We start from the raw sequence: 11780 nt of genomic DNA, 5'->3' as shown, positions 1-11780 counted from the left end.
CCAGGCCTTCACTGCAGTGGTTTTCAGTTGCTGTTTGTTTGTGGGCCTTTTTGTCTGAAGTTTAGTCTTTAACAAGTGAAATGCATGCTCAATTGGGTTGCGATCAGGTGACGGACTTGGCCATTCAAGAAGATTCCACTTCTTTGCTTTAATAAACTCCTGGGTTGCTTTGGCTTTATGTTTTGGATCATTGTCCATCTGTAGTATGAAACGACGACGAATCAGTTTGGCTGGATCTGCGCACACAGTATATCTCTTAATACCTCAGAATTCATTCGGCTGCTTCTGTCCTGTGTCACATCATCAATAAACACTAGTGACCCAGTGCCACTGGCAGCCATGCATGCCCAAGCCATCACACTGCCTCCGCCGTCATTTGCAGGTGATGTGGTATGCTTTGGATCATGAGCTGTAAAACACCTTCGCCATACTTTTCTCTTTCCATCATTCTGGTAGAGGTTGATCTTGGTTTCATCTGTCCAAAGAATGTTCTTCCAGAACTGTGCTGGCTTTTTTAGATGTTTTTTTTAGCAAAGTCCAGTCTAGCCTTTTTATTCTTGATGCTTATGAGTGGCTTGCACCGTGCAGTGAACCGTCTATATTTACTTTCTTGCAGTCGTCTCTTTATTGTAGATTTGGATATTGATACGCCTACCTCCTGGAGAGTGTTGGTCACTTGGTTGGCTGTTGTGAAGGAGTTTCTCTTCACCATGGAGATTATTCTGCGATGACCACTGTTGTCTTCCGTGGGTGCCCAGATCTTTTTGCATTGATGAGTTCACCAGTGCTTTCTTTCTTTCTCAGGATGTACCAAACTGTAGATTTTGCAACTCCTAATATGTTAGCAATTTCTCTGATTTTTTTTTCCTGTTTTCGCTGCTTAAGGATGGCTTGTTTCACCTGCATGGAGAGCTCCTTTGACCACATGTTTAATTCACAGCAAAACCTTCCAAACGCAAGCACCACACCTCATATCAATGCCAGGCCTTTTATCTGCTTAATTGAGAATGACATAACAAAGGGATTGCCCACACCTGTCCGTGAAATAGCCTTGGAGTCAATTGTCCAATTACTTTTGACAAAGTAATGACTTTAAAAACAGGGTGGCACATGTTAAGGAGCTGAAACTCCTAAACCCTTCATCCAATTTTAATGTGGATACCCTCAAATGAAAGCTGAAAGTCTGAACTTCAACTGCCTCTGAATTGTTTTGTTTAAAATTCATTGTGGTAATGTCCATAACCAAAATTAGAAAAATGTCTCTGTCCAAATATATATGGACCTAACTGCATATATATAGAAATCTACATGCCATAAATACCCAGCATTAAAGATGTGTGAATAAATTCAGTTTGAATCTACGGTAATTCAACTTGAATTTTAGAAAAATCCGCATTCATTATCATTTCTTTCTAAATCTCTTCCACATGGGTTTACCAAAATTGTGGCCTTTATCTGCTATTTTTCTGAACCATAAAAAACCACTTTATGGTCAAAAATTGGAAAATACTTATACTCCCTTTAATGCTCACGTCTCTGGCCCCTCTACTAGTCAATGTCACCCATCTAGTTCTCGTCACATCTTCTTATCGCCTCTACTCTCGTTGACACCAATATTTTTCTGGATTTTGTTTCAATCTTAAACAGTAGTTATGAGGGAACATGCTCGGATAATGTGTTATTCAAGTGTGCTCGGGTGTTATCCGAGTATCTTGGGCATGCTCAGATAATATGTTGGAGTCCCTGCGGCTGTTAGACAGCCGCAAATCATGCAGTCACAGGGACTCGATACGTTTTATGCGAGCCCGCCCGGATAACATGTTATCCGAGTACAGTCGCTCATCACTATTAAACAGCAATCAAATAGGAATGTTTTTTACATACAAAATAGGACCAAGAAAGATCAACTTCCTGGATCTAACAATTTACATTGATAGCAAGGGATCCGTTTTCACAGATATTTATAGGAAGCAAATGTCCACTAACAGTCTCCTTCATTGGAACAGTTGGCATCCTCCAGCATTATTACGGTAACCAGAATCCTGGTTGGACAATATCTTCGTGCTAGACTAAATTGTTCTGAAGAGTCTATGTTTCTCAAAGAAAGTTAAAATCTAAACGATTGTCTGAGAGGGGTTAACTCATTCGCTCTAACAGTCATGCTATAGAGGGGCGATCCAAAAGTAATAATAATCAATACTAAACACAATGAATATAGTAAAAAAGAATTATTTTTCTACATAGTCTCCTAACAAGTCTATACATTTAGTCCATCTCTTTTCTAAACTTAGAATTCCCTTCGAAAAAAATTCTTGATCTTGACCCTCAAAAAAATCCCCAACAGCGGTTATCATGTCGCTATTGTCATCACATTTCTTGCCCCGGAGGTGTTCCTTGAGCCGAGGAAAGAGAAAGAAGTCTCTGGAGGCTAGATCTGGCGAATAGGGGGGGGGGGGTGTTCCACCAGTTCAAAGCCCGCTTCTTGAATGGTAGCCATGGCAACTGCAGCTTTGTGAGCCGGCGCGTTATCTTGGTGAAACAGCACTCCAGCCTGCAGTTTGCTGCGCCTTTTCTCCTTGATAGCCTTCCACAATCTTCTTATTTGTTCTGCGTAGTAGGAGCCCGTAATAGTGGCTCCCTTCTCCAAATAGTCCACCATAATAATTCCTTCAGCGTCCCAAAAAACGGACGCCATAACCTTCCCTGCTGAGCTTGACACTTTGAATTTCTTCGGCGTCGGTTCATCGGCTCGTTTCCATGTCAATTGTTGTTTAGTTTCGGGATCAAAGTGGTGGATCCAGGTCTCGTCCATGGTCAAAAAACGTGACAAAAAATTTTCCTTGTCTGCTTGGAACTTTTTGAGATTTGCTATTGAAATGTCAACTCGTTTCTTTTGCTCGTCGGTTAACATTTTTGGCACCCAATGCGCGGAAACCTTTCTCATATGCAATTCTTTTGCAAGGATTCTTTGAATACTGCCATATGAAATCCCTGTGACCTCAGCTACATGCCTGATAGTCACTCTTCGATCTGCCAATACAACTTCTTCAACTTTTTTCACGTTTTCTTCATTGAGGGACTCGTAATAAGAAAGTTAGAATTATTATTATCTTTGATGACCAATCGAGACAGATATATGGGATCATTCAGAGATACTTCTGGCCGGATTAGAGGGAGATTGCTGGTGGACGTCGGAGATTACTTTCCGTAGAGGGAAGAATCTAAGAGAGTATTTAACAGATAACCACTTCACTGCCAAAAGAATGATTAGACCATTGAACAGGTTTGACCAACACTATAGTGGTTCTAAGACTGCTTTCACACATCAAATTTTTTCTTTCAGGCACAATCCGGCAGTTTCAGGCACAATCCGGATCCGTTTTTTTCTTATGCCAGATCAGTTTTTTTCCCATAGAGTTGTATTAGCGCCGGATTGTGCCTTCAGGCTTTTTTGCTGGACAGAAAAAACGTCTCCTGCAACGTTTTTTGTGTCTGGCGAAAAAGCCTGAAGTGACGTTTCCGGCAATAAACGCATGGAACTGATGTGTGAATGAACGTTTCCGGCAACCAAATCCGTTTTTACACATTGAGCATGCCCAGAAGCTTTGTTTTTGATTCTGGCACGAAATCTCTCTCTCTCTCTCTCTCTCTCTCTCTCTCCTCCCACCAGGCAGTCAATAACCATGCGCAATACAGAGACCCGGATCCAGCTAAAAAACGGATCCGGTGCATCAGTTTTTCACAATTTACGCCGGATCATTTTTTTAGCAAATTTGCCGGATTTAGCCTGAAACCAAAAACCTGATGTGTGAAAGCAGCCTAATGCATGTGGAAATTGCTCTTTCTGCTGATACCTACCTCGAAAGAAGGAGTTCATTAATCCCCTGGGTAATTATAATTATTACATTAAGGATTGAATTCATTGCAATTTGAAGGGTGTTATTTATGTGGCTAAATACCTCTGTACAATATTATATGTTAGCAACGCTATTCAAAAATTTTGGAGAACAATTTCTAATCATCTCAGCTCCATTAATACAGGAGCTGATATCTCACTCTCACAACGTATGAGAGGATTCCATACTGCTAAACCCATGGAATTGGAATTCTGGGATATCCGAAAGCTGTAATTGGGTCTAAGGAAAGGAAATGTGGACAAAATTTTGATGAGGGAGGAAGCCAGGTGGATCTATAAGCTGAAATCCTTGGGCCCTCATGGTCCCACTGAGGGTTTTAGCTATAGTGCTTTCCTCTAATGGAGTCAAGAAGTTCTATATTCATTTTATTTTCATTTTTAATGTCTTTTTGTGGGTAGAAATGATTAATTTTCCATATTAACATAACCTGTCATTTGATATACTTATTGTGAATAATAATTCGATGTGTCTGAATACAACTTATGGAGTGCTATAAGGTCATAATGTAATGGATTAATATTTACATATATCCATATGAAATTTATTGATATATTGGGCAACACTAGATATATTTAAGAAGTTATATGTACCTTTCTCTATGCTTTGTGCTATCCTAATGGAGCAGTAGTGGGACTGAACCTAATAATATATTGTTCAGTGATGTATAACATCAGAATGAAGATTATTGATATGTATAATAATAAATCACAAAGTTTGGTGACATGTAATCAATAATTTGTAAACTTGACATTAAATTTGTATTTATATTTTCTTTAATAAGAACTAAGTCCAATTAAATGCACTTTATTTGACTGTGGAAAATACAACTCAGTCTAGCGACATATACACCAATAACTGTGAACATTGGCACTAAGTCTAGTGATATGCGCATTGCTATTATTGTCAAGTTTATTATTAAGTCCTCTGACCTACAGTGGCAATTTACAATTTCGAAACTATGTCCAATGACATGCACAATGTTACAGAATATACAAATTTACCTGCGCTATGATCTGATTGGCTATTATCAACACTGCGCTATCATTGACGCTCTATCACGCAAGTAGGTATACGCCCCCAGCTGTAACAATGGGACTGTGTGTGCAACTAATGAATGGCGAAGTCACCAATGATGCTCTGAATGCAAACCATCATTTCCTGCGATTGGTAGTACTACCGCCCAGACCGCTGGTCCCAGTGGTTGTGCTGTTACATGTGGCACCCACTTACTTATTGACAGATGGCGCGGTATTTTTATTTTTTTTTTACATTACCTGTTCATCGACATTGGCACATTTTCATTTTTTAACAAACACTTTTTAATACTTAAGAATTTACTTATACGTAATTATCCATCCCCTTTCCAAAAAGGAGCAACCAACAAATGATAGGTCATGCCAAAAAAAATTACAGCAGTATTAGCCTGTAGTACAAGTGTGGAGTGTACTTCATCAAATGAGACTAATAAATCCAGTAACAAAAATTCAGTAGCCTTGTTTATGGCACTTTCTGAAGTAGTCAGAGAGTTAATCGTTTTGTCTTCTTTTTGCAATACTAGCAAAATAAACTCCACATATGTCCACGACACCATAAGAGAGGGCACTTCACAGTACTATGTATAAATAATCCCACAAAAATAGTAGTGGGAAGAAAGAAGAGATCCCAAGTAAAAAAACAATGTTTATTGGTATACTTTAAAAATATTGAACATTAAAAAAGCAAAATAACCATAGGGGACACCAAATAGACAAGGGATAACAAAGGTAGACCTTACTCAGTAAGCCCTCAGATTCTGCCAGTAAATATTGCACTCCAGAGCATTAACACAAAGTTATATATCTGTCCAATATAAATATCGCTCCCAGATCCCCACCTACCCACCATAATGCAACCTCAACATCACTAGCACAATGGCTATATTGTAAAGTATTGATGGTGGTAGGAGAATCCAGGATAACCGCACTGGGGCAACCTAGCTGACAAGAAAATATCCATAGTGGCAGAGAGAGGTAGTATTACCTTGTGTATAGATGGCGTCCCCTCACCCCGACGCGCGTTTCGCCTCCTTCCGGGGGCGTGCCGAGGTGAGGGGCAACTGTGCTTTATATATGAGAGGTGAAAAGTCCAGAGGAAAACGCCGGCAGCTGGCGGTGCATCGCGTGTGGCTCCGCCCCCAGGATGACGCGCTTCCCTTCGCCGCTCAGTGACACGCAAGCCAAGGCTATGCGTGTCAGTGTGTGAGCGTTTCAGGGAGCGACGGCGAGCTGGAGCCACTGCGCATGCGCACCTGCCGGGAATAGAAATAGGAGGAGAATCACAGCCGAACGGCAAAGAAGAGAAGATCAGAGCAGTAGTGAATGCAAATTATACCCAGAATCACCAGGAAGTGGCCGGGTGAATCAAATACTAAAGAAAGGTCGGGTATGTAAACAATTTTGATGATAAAGTGCTCGTTGTAATGTTTTATTGGAATGATTGTACAAAGAGTGCAAAAGAATTAAAACCGAAAGATGAATGTGCACAATAAAGAGGAAGAAGGTTCCCTAATACTAAACCCCATATGGGGCAATCAATACTGTCAATTGCCATAGGATGTATGCATAAAGGGCATAAAATAGTGACCTAAGTAAAAAATAAAAAAAAAGAAGGGAAAGGGAGAAAAAAGGAAAAAGCCAGGAAAGTCTACATTACTTTATGAAGAGTGGCACCTAAAGCCTACCCTACATCTCAATAAATATAAAAATATACACATATATCCCTACCCCATAGTAAGTGTAAACCCTACGAGCATCCCCACTATGGAGATACCTAATATAAAGGACCCTGTGCATATAAAATGAAAAAAGAGGAAAATGTAAATATATACATACAAAAATATCCACATGATATATACATACTACTATATGATAAAGTGCCAATAGATTTTATACAATAATATTAATATAATGATAATATTAAAAACCTATTCATATCCCATAAGTAAGTAGCCTAACAACTACATAACTACACGAGTGTGTCCAGGTGCCACCAATAGTGTCCAAAAAAAACCCCAATAAAACCCCCCCCTAAAATATAAAGAGAAATACTGCTCTAAAAGAACCCCCTTAAAAGTGCAAGGCCTAAAAGCTACATAAAAGCTGTAATATAATATAACATTATAATAGTAATAATAATAATAATAAACAAGCAGAAACAGACAAATCTTCCTTCTTGATTCTTCATACATCCTCCTCATTTCTCTGCCGGATATTCTTAGCCATGTATTCCATAGACAGGAACAGATATCCTGGATAGGTCAAACAGTTAGAGCCTCTCATATACTAAAAAAGATGAAAAATAACCATTAGAAGATAAAATCACACAAAAATGACATATACATTCCATGAGCAATACAAAAATTACAATATAATATACCCCTCAACCCCTAAAACAAATGCCAGTTACAAAAAAGCAGAGAATCCCATGTTCTCATTTAGGCCTACAGGGCTCAAAGCACCCAAACGAAAAATCCAACGGCACTCCAATTGTGCCAACATTTTGCTTGCATCTCCTCCTCTGACTCCCAGATCTAATTGGTCGATGGCTTTGAATCTTAGGCCTCGGGATTTGCAGTTGTGGTGTTTCTTGAAATGACGTGGTAATGTCTTTAGCAGTGTGTCGTCCCCCACATTGGCCGCCTTCTCAATATCCAAAATGTGCTCTCTCACCCTCAGTTTGAATTCTCTGGTGGTCAAACCAATATATATTTTCCCGCAAGGGCATGTTGCTTGGTAAATAATTTGTTTGGATGAACAGGTAAGATGTTTGCGAATGTCGTATCTACGTGTACCATCTGCATTGAAAAAGTGTTTAGACCTGTCCAAATTTAAACAGGCTTTGCATAGCCCACATGGAAAAAAGCCAGGGGATAGTTTATTGCCTGAAAAGGGGCCTTTTGGGTTGAAATGACTATGTGCCAACATATCTTTGATATTAGCTGAACGTCGGGCCACACACTGTGGGGTCTGGGGTAAACACTGATTGAGGACTGGCTCTGTTAGCAAAACCTTCCAATGTCTATTGATGAGATCCCTCAAGTTATTCCATTGTCCACTATAGGTGAAGATGAAGCGAACCTGCTTATCTTCCTTCTTTTCCTTAATCTCATTGTTATAGAGAAGTTCATTTCTTGTGGTAGCTCTCGCCCTTCTATACCCCCTCCTAATCATTCGCCGACTATACCCTGTTTCTCAAACAAGACGTCATTTGAACATATCCGTTTGACGCGTAGGAACTGACCTATTGGGATGCCTCTGATTGTATTTCTCGGATGGGATGACCTTGCATGTAGATACGAGTTGGTGGAAGTAGGTTTTCTGAACACATCCGTATGCACAGAACCATCACTGGCAGTTTCCACCCAGATGTCGAGGAATTCCAGACTCCTGCAAGATTTAAAGGTAAGTCTCACATTAATGTTATTATCGTTGAGTTTCCTCATAAGTGTCTCCAAACCTTCTTCATTCCCCTCCCACACAAACATCACATCATCAATACATCGTATCCAACTTTGGACCTGTCCCATTTCCACGATACCGTCCCCTAAAAAGATGTCTCTCTCCCAGGCTCCTAAAAATAAATATGCGTAGGAGGGGGCGCATGAGGCCCCCATGGCCGTACCTTGTAATTGGAGGTAGATGTTCTTATAAAAAATGAAGACATTGTGTTTCAACACAAACTCGAGTAATGTCAAAATCAGATCCGCCAGTCCACTTTCTATATTGCTTGCTCGGAGGAACCATGCCATGGCTGCTAAACCGTCATCATGTCAGATTGACGTGTAAAGGGATTCGATGTCGGCCGTAACTAAAATTTGATTGTCCTCCAGTTGTAGCTGATCGATTCGTTGCAAAGCCTGAGTAGTGTCCCTAATAAAAGAGGGGAGGGTACAAACGATGGGTTTGAGAAAATAATCCACCACATCTGCGACAATTTCACATAAGCCCCCTATACCAGCCACAATTGGTTGCCCAGGGGGGTCTAGGGCATTTTTATGTACCTTAGGGATCAAATAGAAAGTTGCCAGTTTTGGCTGATAATCCCGAATCCTGTCCAAAAAGGTTTTTGTGATCAGACCGTCATCATAAGCTTTCTCTAAAATCACCACCAGCTCCTGTTGAAATAAAGTGGTGGGGTTAGAAACCAAGCGCTTATAGCATGTCTCATTTTTCAGTAACCTGTTAGCTTGCCTAACATACATGTCCACCAGCCAGACCACCAGGTTACCCCCTTTGCTGGTTTATACACAACATCTTCCCAACTTTTAAGTTCATCTAGGGCCATATGTTCTTCTTTGGATAGGTTGTCCTTATATCTCTGGGATTTGGCCATAGTTTGGATTTCATTACTGACTAGACGTGTGAATACCTCCACTGTCGGGCATATGTTTAAGGCCGGAAAATTTTTAGATTTTATAAATAGGCTGGATGGAACTGTGCTTACCTCCTGTTGCTCGGTTTCCAAGGATTCCAAAATTTCTACCACCTCTCTATCTTCCATTGTAGTTGAAGCTGTCGGATCACACCCAATTGGTTTAAAGTGTATTTTTTTCAAAATGATCTTACGTGCAAATAAGTTCAAATCTTTTATCGCAGTAAAGGGGTCTAGGAGAGAGGAGGGGGAAAAAGTAAGCCCCTTCTCCAATAAACCAATCTGTGAATTTGTCAGGGCATGTTTAGATAAATTAATTACCTTCATGTTGTCCCTTGCTTTCTTCTGTCCCTTAGGTTTCTGGAATATATCGGCGTATTTACGTCTCCCACTCCTTATATGAAAATCACGGCTGTAGGTAATTTCATTAGAGGATCTCCCACTCTCACTTCCAGAGACACTCGAGGTGTCTGATATATCTGTTCCTGTTTGTTGAGATGGAATCTCCACTTTTCTCTGTTACCACTTATATACTTTACACGTTTCATAGTCTTTGTTATTTCGTAGAAACTTCTTCAGATTACCACCACTGACATCCTCCTCCCATTTATCCACATCTTTTCCAAGTTCTTTGAACCAGGACTCCAAAGATTCCTTGCTCATACCTGCCTCCAGCAGTTTATAAATAGACTCCAACTCTTTATCCATATCTTTGAGACTAACCGTATTGTGCTCAATTATTATTTTAATAAAATCCAAGGAGCAATTAGAGGCAGTATCCATCCATTTTGTAATCAGTTCTTCACTATTCAAATCAAAGGTCGGATACAACTGTACCCTGAGGCCTCTGGGGATAATCCTCTTACTTAAATAATTTTCTAAAGAGGCCTTATTCCACCAGATTTTAGTTTTTTTGTGGAGAATGTTCTTATATTTAAACAACAGTTCTCTGCATCCTGTACTGGCATCTTGCGAAACGTGAACGGTACTTTGCTTAAAAATATTATCAGCTTTTGATCGCCAAGTTAATTCCTTAGCTTTGAAATCCATCTTAGATAGACAATCTGTTATAGAAAACAGTACAACAATTAACTCCACATATGTCCACGACACCATAAGAGAGGACACTTCACAGTACTATGTATAAATAATCCCACAAAAATAGTAGTGGGAAGAAAGAAGAGATCCCAAGTAAAAAAAACAATGTTTATTGGTATACTTTAAAAATACATTAAAAAAGCAAAATAACCGTAGGGGACACCAAATAGACAAGGAATAACAAAGGTAGACCATACTCAGTAAGCCCTCAGATTCTGCCAGTAAATATTGCACTCCAGAGCATTAACACAAAGTTATATATCTGTCCAATACAAATATCGCTCCCAGAAAACGCCGGCAGCTGGCGGCGCATCGCGTGTGGCTCCGCCCCCAGGATGACGCGCTTCCCTTCGCCGCTCAGTGACACGCAAGCCAAGGCTATGCGTGTCAGTGTGTGAGCGTTTCAGGGAGCGACGGCGAGCTGGAGCCACTGCGTATGCGCACCTGCCGGCGTTTTCCGCTGGACTTTTCACCTCTCATATATAAAGCACAGTTGCCCCTCACCTCGGCACGCCCCCGGAAGAAGCAGGAGGCGAAACGCGCATCGGGGTGAGGGGACGCCATCTATACACAAGGTAATACTACCTCTCTCTGCCACTATGGATATTTTCTTGTCAGCTAGGTTGCCCCAGTGCGGTTAGCCTGGATTCTCCTACCACCATCAATACTTTACAATATAGCCATTGTGTTAGTGATGTTGAGGTTGCTTTATGGTGGGTAGGTGGGGATCTGGGAGCGATATTTGTATTGGACAGATATATAACTTTGTGTTAATACTCTGGAGTGCAATATTTACTGTCAGAATCTGAGGGCTTACTGAGTAAGGTCTACCTTTGTTATTCCTTGTCTATTTGGTGTCCCCTACGGTTATTTTGCTTTTTAATGTTTTTTTTAATGTATTTTTAAAGTATACCAATAAACATTGTTTTTTTACTTGGGATCTCTTCTTTCTTCCCACAACTATTTTTGTGAAATACTAGCAAAATACCCGCTGCTTCGTGGAATATTATGTAAAAGTAAATTTGTAAAAATGTTGGGTCTTCATATGCTACAGGAAGCATCAAACCTATTTTGTGGTATTTGGCCCTGGACTTTAATACTTGACATAAATCCTGCTTCCTCGAGTCCAGTTGTCGTACCAAAGGATGTCATCTGAAAAATTAATTGTATCTCCTAATACTTTGCAGAAAATGCTTTGACTGACAGGAGCGTAATCACTCCTGCAATGTCTAGCGCTGAGCTCCCGTGAGAAAGTTCACTGGAGTTTATAGCTGAACCCTGGTGATTTCACTTACAGCACTGTGAAGAAACAGGATTGAATCTTAATTAACCAGACAACTATTTTTAGTAAACCAA

Source organism: Ranitomeya imitator, chromosome 2, assembly GCF_032444005.1.
Source record: "Ranitomeya imitator isolate aRanImi1 chromosome 2, aRanImi1.pri, whole genome shotgun sequence".
Classification (NCBI taxonomy): domain Eukaryota; kingdom Metazoa; phylum Chordata; class Amphibia; order Anura; family Dendrobatidae; genus Ranitomeya; species Ranitomeya imitator.
The sequence above is the reverse complement of the archived record's forward strand: the minus strand, read 5'-3'. Positions refer to the sequence as shown.